Source organism: Sinocyclocheilus rhinocerous, unplaced genomic scaffold, assembly GCF_001515625.1.
Source record: "Sinocyclocheilus rhinocerous isolate Xijiao unplaced genomic scaffold, SAMN03320098_v1.1 scaffold2168, whole genome shotgun sequence".
NCBI lineage: Eukaryota > Metazoa > Chordata > Actinopteri > Cypriniformes > Cyprinidae > Sinocyclocheilus > Sinocyclocheilus rhinocerous.
Window position 1 is genome coordinate 73,703 of NW_015655510.1, and position 7,284 is coordinate 80,986.

Consider the following 7,284-nt stretch of genomic DNA (forward strand, 5'->3'; position numbering starts at 1 on the left):
GTAGGCTTATAAATATTTATGAGTTATTGTTTTACACCTACTATATGTTATTTTCATACTCATTGGGACAGAAGGTGATGTAATCATGTGTGAGTGTCTTGTGTATCATTCCGTGTTTATGGTAAATATTCAATACAACAGTCGCATGGAGGTCAGGTAGGGTTAATGAACCACCTGGGCTCAACAATGCTCATGGAATATAAAAACTGCAAGACAATCTGAGAAGACCAGCACGTTATACATAAGCAGCAATGACTCAGAATAAAAGTCAACAGTAGTTGCATCTCGCTATCTTCAATAAGACAATTGCTCCGTAATGCATCCACGTCAAATGTCCATTAGAAGTGAGTTAAGTACTTCCTATCAGCGTTCATCCATAGGGAGTTCATTAGAATCCACTCTAAGAGCATTACATGTCATTTTGGCTACAAATTGTTTGATTATGAATACGAGTCGTTTGCTGTGTAGCATACTAACATACAGATATTACTATTTCTGCCGTACTTATATCTTCATCTACTGTGTCTATAAAAAATTATATATGGCCTTATAGGTAACATATATGGCAATATCACTCTTGATATAGGACAATATATGTCAAATATTACATTTCCGTATGGGACATACCATTAAGAAGAACAAATTACTAGGCAGTGTATACTGTGCAGTGTTCAATAAATAGCAAAGCTATATGTAGCAGTAGATAGATGCTGGACGGTCTGATGCACACAAACCCCCCTAGAGAAGAAAGCTGGAACTGCTGTGAGAAAGCAGGGGTCACTGGAGCAGGAAATTGAAAGTGGGACTGTTTAGACCTCTCAGGTCTGAGCCCTAACAAGCCTGCTTTAGTTATGACAGCCAGACGCCGCTGCACTTATCAGTCCAATCTTCAGGAAGCACTTTTCATCAGCCAATACTTCAACTCGGACAGATGTTTACCGCACCTCTGCAGGAGAACGACAAGCATGAATATAAAGCAGAAGTCTGTGCATTGCTTGAATGTAGTTTCCTTAATGGGAGTTGTCATAAAAAACACCCAAAATTCCCTTCTCTGCATTTTAATAGAATATGTTTAAAGGGATAGTTCACCCAAAAAATAGAATGTTGTTCCAAACCTGTATGAGTTGCTGGTAGCCATTGACTTCCATAGTATTTGTTTCCCTAATATGGAAGTCAGTGGCTACCAGCAACTGTTTGGTTACCCACATTCTTCAAAATATCTTCTTTTGTGTTCAACAGAAGAAAGAAACTTGAGGAACAACTTAAGGGTGGGTAAATGATGACATAATTTTCATTTTTGGGTGAACTGTCCCTTTAAATAAAACGAATGTTGGCCTTGCCTGGATGTTTACAACAGTCTGAAGCTCACGAGCCTCATGTAGTTTGAATAGTTTGAGGCGATACATGCCTTTTAAGGAGTTTGCAAGGATGTTTTGAGTGGTTGCTAGGGTGTTGCAAGGGTCTTCTGTGTATTGGCACATTGTTCTGGGCTCCATTTCCCAAAAGCATTGCAAGCATAAATACTGTAGATCATAGAAACCACTGGCACCAATAGTCTTTACAATTTACTTTGTTTACAGTGCTTTTGGAAAATGCAATGATGGGTGGTTGCTAGGGCAGTGGCAACTGGTTGCCAGACGGTTGCTAAGGTATTGCTTGAGTGTTCTAGGTCATCGCTAAATGTAAATCATCTTTATTTTAGGATGGTTTTTAAGTGACTTTTGTATTGCTTTTGTGTGTGTTTTTTTCGATGATGTTTTATTGGCTGTGGTTGTTTTCTGTTCAGTGCTTTGAGAAAGCCACTTTTAAATGTGCTGTATAAAACAAAGTTATTATTATTACTATTATTGACCTGGCTACACTGAAAAAAAAAGGGTGTAGAATTTGAAAATTTTTCACTCAGAAATGGCTAAATTTCACAATAAGTAAGAAATAGAAAGTGAATTAAACCTTGAAATTTGAAGTAGAAAGACTAGTAAATTTACTAGCAATTTTTGAGTATTTTTTTTTTCAAAGTAAATCCTACACTGTTTTTTGGTGTGTGATGGCAATTTTAAAAACACCAAATTCAAGTTTGTACAAAAAGAGTGCATGAAACCAACATAATTATTTTACAAGCTGGACATTCCCTGAGATCAAAATACAACCATAATTAGGACATGACGAGATTGTTATGTAAATCCATGGGTGCTCACCTATAAGTGAATCAAACTCATTAACCATTATTTTGGAGAAATGGTTAATTCTTAATCGGTGTAAATTAATGATTACCTGTGTGCTTTGGACTGCAATGTTCCAGGTTTGATACGTTCTAATTTTCCACCGTCATAATTGTGACCCGCTATCTGGCAGGGCATTGTGTTGCCATAATAACCTGGCTTTAGAATGATGTTTTGGGTTCTGACGGGAGAAACGAGTGCCCGGGATCTTATTAGCGTGTAGCCCTGGTGAGCAAGTGCTTCCTAACAACAGTGAAACCCAAGCAGAATTACAAATCAAGCCCGAGCCCCGGACCCAGACTGAGCAGAATAGGAGAATAATAATATCTCCAGCAACAATGAAATTAATCATAGGAGGAAATGGATTTGCTCTGTAGGGGTGGCAGTGAATGAGGGCCCGCATTTGATACATAGTAAATGTCACTACTGGAAAGAAAGTAATAGACCTATGTCTTCACTGGATATTGAGGACGGTTAAGAGCTTTGGGCTTGTGTCCTACTCAGTGAGCTTTTAGTTAACAACGCATGTCCTCATATTTCTAATATTAGGATGTACTTTAAATATTTTGGGACTGTTCAAGAGAAGCGTGTTGAAAAGAACTGCTTTAAATGCAAATGAAGCGAATGTATCGGGAGCAATAATGCACCACATATGCAGACCTTGAAGGCCTCGCAGTTTCATACAAATTTTCATAAGATGCAGATGAAAAACGGTTCAGAAAGGACATGATTAGCGCAAAGGTCACACGATTGAAGTCTTTCATGGATAGATGTGGTGGGAGGTCAATAGAGACCGTTACTCTCCTCAGTATTTTTCCTTTTTTTTTTTTTTATCTCTGTGCATTGAAAAGAGATTTTCATAATTTCTACATTATTTACCATTCTCTTCGCAGAGTTAACTATTTCTTTAATCAAGCACAATACAAAGCAATACGCATTGTTTTGCTGCACCTTTTAGCTGTATGCGTCAAATGTTAGACCTGTGTCAGCTCTGGAGATTGTGGGCCGCTATCATGATTAACATCCTGTTTAGCCAGCTCTCTTTAAGTCCTGTGCATGCATTTTTCACCTTCTCACATGTACTGAGACTTCATTTAGTCAATTATTCATCAAGACAGCCGCTATTCTCGGACATACGGTTATCCTGGAAGAAAGCTACTATGTACAGAGCAATAAAAATGTCTCTTCCATGTGGTGCTCACGAAATTCATTGCATTATTTTTAAGTCTTTTGTTAGTTTGGAACAGAATTAGATTGCATTGCTCTTTGCTGCAATTTGGCAACAATACTATGCTTTTATGGAAAAGAATATAAGTTATTTTGTGTTTCACAAAAGTAACAGCATACAGGTTTGGAACAAAATGAGGGTGAGAAATCTTACATTTTGGAGAGAACTATTCCTTTAATCAAAATCAGGAAACAGGCAATCAACCCATACACCCTAGGAAACACATCTACAAGAAACAAGCACCCAAGAATGCATTCAAATAGCCGAGTTATTTGAGCAGAAATCTGCACTTCCCAGCTGATAGGCACCATCCAGACATGGAAATGGTTACCTAGCGGGAGCAACTCAAAGAACTATATGTCAGAGATTTGCCTCTTTCATTGCCGCTTGCAGACATTCAGATAACGCTCTCGATAAGCGAGCGAAACGTGGCACAACGTGCCAGAAAAGTGAGTCTTCTTCCAGCTCTACAAGTGCTCAGTCTCCTAGCGTCAACTTCATTATCTCTCGTGCAACAGGCGGTCACACTTATTCTAATGTATGCTAACGCTAAGAGCTGACACGGCCCGATAATGACGCTTTCACCGGATTTTGTCACTTCCTCGAACCTGCAGCCGGGGTTCAATGTGCTTAACTGATCCAGATAGAAAATAATTAAAGTCACTCATTCATAATGTCTCACCAAATGGAAAAGCAAATTTGGTTACGCTTTCCGCTTGTGCCAAAAAGGAACCAGCGAGTTGGATGGAAAACAATAACCGGTTACATGTGAATTTGAGCTTGTCATTGTGCTCGGTATTCATACACGGGGGTCACGGCTGATCTGTCACCGGTGAGCGACAGGAGAAGACGGGAAAGGTGGGCGGATTGTGGGGTATGAGAGACAGGAACAGAGTAGCAAATGGAACAGACAGCTTGAAAAACCTTTTGCTCTCGCGTTCTTCCTACGATTGAAAAAAATCACCGGGGAAAAGCGTGTAAGATCAGGGCCCGTCTCACCCACACAGAGCTCCGTGTTCTCTCAGCACAGTGTGATGGCACAATCAAACCCTTTCACTGTCTCCCCCAGAGATAAAAATCACTGATTTCACCACACTGTCAGGTGCCCTTTTTTACAGAAGCGAGGCCCACAGATTGCTTTTAATGATTTAATTATTACACAAGGAATCTGTCTTTTCCTTTATCTGATCGCTGTATTTTTCGGCACGCACTTGTCAGTGTGCTTTCCTTCCCTTAAGAAGTCTAGCATCCCATGGACAGCAATTAATCGATTTTCAGGATGTTGTGTCGAGCCGTTGAAGATCAGCATCGTCCCTGGCAAGTCTGTCCACTAATTTGAGAATCGTGAGCACATATTCTCATCTCGCCACTGCACTCACAAAATCTAATTTTAAAATATATCTATTTGAATTGCATGTTTAAATAATGGAAGGAAAAGAAAGTAGTGTACCATCAGAATGATTTTAAACTGATATTTCAAAATATCAAAAAACTTACAGTTGCTTTATTGTAATGAATTTTTTGTCAATCATACATAAATATAGCATATAAGATTGCATAGTTTATTATTACCTATTTGCGTCTATTTGATTTTATTTAGCTAATCATATTTCAAAATTCAGTTTATTAAAATAGCTTCGAATCAGCATAAATCATTGTGATAACCACGAAATTTATTCAGGTAAAAATTATGAAAATGCAATATTCAGTTAGTTAAAATGTGTGAGATTAAAAGAAATTGGATTTATTGATGATAAGTATATTAACCTGGTTTTTGTGTATTTAAAACATACTCAGTTTATTAGTACTACTACAGAAATCTTTCCTTTCTTACCGATTTCATTTATGTATGACTGACAAATATACATCACATGAATTTTATTATTTTTTTATGTTACACAAACTATATACATACAGTGGAGATCAAAATTAGAGAACAATCTATAAATACTTATGCTCGGACACCAAACTCCTAACTTTCTCTGGGACTAGGAGAAATCTTCAGTCCCAGAGGACACACGGTCACCCTCCAACACTCTTAAGACTTATCTCAAAACATTTGAATTCCCTGAGTTAAACCCAATAAAATCCTTCTAGGTAACATGTCCTTTTCACCTGCATTTTTGTGTCTGTGCCTCTTCCTCCCATCAGCACAAAGTGTTAAGCACTCGCACATATAGTATTCAAGATGTGCAGTGCTAGGTTTGAATAACAAATCGTGAATAATACCATGCCATCTCATACTGGATGTCTCAGAACCGAATTTGTGTTGCAACAAGTTTAAATGTTTTTAGGTGCAAATTAGGGGAAGTATCAATGAATAGCAACTTCATTCCAATGAAGAAAGAATGTTATAAAATTTTGGGTGAGTAAAGTAATCACACAATTTTCATTTTGGGGTCAATTTGGACAAAAACAATGTAGAATAAATACTGAACATAATATTTATTTCTATTGACCACTCAAATCTATGCATGAAAAACTGTAATCATGGGCACATGTTCTCTCTGGCCTTATTTTTTATCTGTGTCTTATTTTTCATTTTTTGGGGGTGAACCATTCCTTTAATTAACCAACACATAATTCTGAATATTTGTTAATGGATTTGGATTAAGGTTGTATGTATTTTTCCTCCCACAGTATCACTCTTCCTGGTTTGGTTGGGGTAGGCTGACAGTATTGAAAGTATTTTATCCTGAGCTCATTCTTCTATAAATGCCATTTCTTGAATAGCTGAATTTTCCCCAGCATATTAAGTTCCCCATATATATGGCAGAGAACTTTATAATGCAATTTACAACTCTGAAAGCTGAAATTTTGTTAGGACTTTTCGGATTATAGTCATGTTGCAGGTGGGCGATGGAAATGACATAAGCAGCCAATCAGAGAGCAGCATGTCAGTCCAGATCTTGTCTGATTGGCCGAGTGGGAGCAGAAGACCAGAGGCAGGATGCAAATAAATCATAAGCTCATGAATATTAATTATGTTATGCTGATGTTGTTCTGCAACACTTCTTCAGTGTCTAATCACATTACAACATTAATATTAATGAGCCCTGCTTTAACCTTAGGAGAGTTCACAGGTAGGATGATCTCAAAGGAGTTTCTAAGTCAACACACAACAAAGCATCTGTATTTGAAAGCTGATATAAACAGCACTGAAAGGTTTCGATGCACAATTTCCCTCGAGATAAACCATCAGATTCAGGTATGTGACCCCCATCTCACCCCTGCCTTTTTAATTCATGTGTATATATATATATTTCTGACAGTAAAGGAGTGAAGTGGGAGCTTGTGAAAGCATTAATGGTTACTTAAAACAAGAAAAGATAGCATGAGGATTTGACTCAGCACATGTGGACTAATTTCTCCCTATTTCCTTTTCCTTATGCAAATGGATGTGGAATGAATGAGCTTGGCCTACAGTGTGAATTGAAACCAGACTGGCTGCTTCTCATTAAGATAACAGATAGCGTGACTCTTTCTGTGCCGCGCTGAACTTGTTTTATAGGATTTTCTTACAGGAGAGCCACAGTAGGCTGTTAAGTGATGCTGTTCCACATATGTCTCTCCGGGGGACACTGCTGTAGAACGGCTCGGAGCTCAGAGACGTGAAGATACCGGTGTGAGAGATGAGGAGAAGTGCATATAGCTCACATTATTAAGTATGCCATTAAGCAAAACCATCCTCTTTGATTGCCACTGTGGGTTTTCAGATTGCTAACAACCACCCCACTGCCCTGTTGAAAAAACCAGCATATGCTGGTTAGGTATGTTTTGACGCTGGGATGCTGGTTTAAGCTGGTCGTTTGCTGGTTTATGCTGGTCCTTTGCCAG

The 7,284-nt window shown here is 38.3% G+C and overlaps 1 long non-coding RNA gene across 1 annotated transcript in view; it reads left to right on the forward strand.

The window, feature by feature from the left end:
* LOC107718366 (uncharacterized) overlaps positions 1-6,970 on the forward strand; it is a 14,562-nt gene extending 7,592 nt beyond the window's left edge. Inside the window, exons 2-3 of the long non-coding RNA XR_001637403.1 lie at positions 6,650-6,655; positions 6,959-6,970. This is a non-coding gene — a long non-coding RNA (uncharacterized LOC107718366). The remainder of the gene's footprint in view (positions 1-6,649; positions 6,656-6,958) is intronic.
* Positions 6,971-7,284: the final 314 nt, after the last annotated feature.